The sequence below is a fragment of the Arachis ipaensis genome, chromosome B02 (genome assembly GCF_000816755.2).
Source record: "Arachis ipaensis cultivar K30076 chromosome B02, Araip1.1, whole genome shotgun sequence".
In the NCBI taxonomy this organism is placed as follows: Eukaryota; Viridiplantae; Streptophyta; class Magnoliopsida; order Fabales; family Fabaceae; genus Arachis; species Arachis ipaensis.
In genome coordinates, this window is record NC_029786.2 from 68,304,171 (window position 1) to 68,305,728 (window position 1,558).

Consider the following 1,558-nt stretch of genomic DNA (forward strand, 5'->3'; position numbering starts at 1 on the left):
TTATAGGCATATGGTGGTGGTTGTTGATAGTTCACTGGAGGTGGTTGTTGCCATGAGGGTTGATCAAATCCTTGTGGCTCCTCCCATCTTTGACTGTTCCAATCTTGATGCCTGTTCTCATTGTAATTTCTTCTTCCTGCAACATAATTGTAACCAGACTCATAGCCAAAGGGGTGAGAGTTCATAATAGCAAAATAAAAATTAAAAATGAAAATAAATTTAAATTAAAAGATTATCTAAATTTTGAATTTGAAAATTAAATTTTGAAATTTGAAATTTGAAATTTTGAAATTTTTAAATTTAAATTTTGAAAATTTTTAAATTTGAATTTTGAAATTTTGATTTTTGAAATAAGATAAGATAAGATAAAAAATAACTAAGAACATCTTGAAGGTCAAGATGAACGTGAAGAACAACTTGAAGATCAAGATGAACATTAAGAAAAAAAAAATTTTTTTAATAACTAAATAAAAACAAATAACCTCTTAATTTATGGAAAAGCAAAAATAAAAACAAATAAACAAGCAAAAGAAAAATAGTTACAATAACCAATAATAAGGCACACGTTTGCAATTCCCCGGCAACGGCGCCATTTTGACGTTGGGATTTTTGCCAGTAAAGAATGTCATAAAAACAGTCGTGTTGTAGATATAGTCTCTAAACCGACAAAAATCCCTTCGTACAAACGTTTTGGTTATCACAAGTAACAAACCCCTTTTTAAATTGATAACCGAGTATTAAACCTCGGGTCGTCTTCTCAAGGAATTGCAGGGAAGTATGTTCTTATTATTGGTTATGAAGATTGTAAATTGGGGGTTTTGGAAGTTTGGGCAATGCGCACAGGAATATTTTCAAGCAATAAAAATAAATAAATAACTGTAAAATAAACTCTTGGCAAGGTATGAGAACCGGAAATCCTGTCCTTGTTATCCTTATCAGATGTGATGAGAATTGGATTTTAATTCCCACTTAGTTAAGTCAAGTGGACTAATTAGCTTGATTCTCAAGTCCTAGTCAACTCCTGTGGAGAGACTAGTGTTAGAGCAATCCTAGCTAAAGCAAAATCTGCCAATTTCAACCACTTCTGAGTTTGACAACTCAAGTGTTACCAATTATCGAACCAAAGCCAAAAGGAAGAAAATATCTAAATTAAATTAAAAGCATCAATATAAGCAAAGCAATCTTAAATCTGAAAATACCTCGAATTGCATTAACAAAAGAAATTAAATTTGGCATAGACATTCATAAATTAAATTGAGAAAATAAATGAAAATAAATAAAAATAAAGAACCTGGGATTGAGAGTCACTTCTAAAACTAAGAGAAATCCTAAATCCTAATCCTAAGAGAGAGGAGAGAACCTCTCTCTCTAAAATTACATCTACTCCTAAACTTGTAAAAATAAAAGCCTCCTTTTGAATGGATACATTCTTCAACTTTATAGCCTCTAATCTATATTTTCTGGGCCGCAAACTGGGTCAGAAACAGTCCAGAATTCGCTGGTTTCAAATTTTGCCACGCTGGTTTTTCGTCACTGCGACGCGGCCACATGGATCACG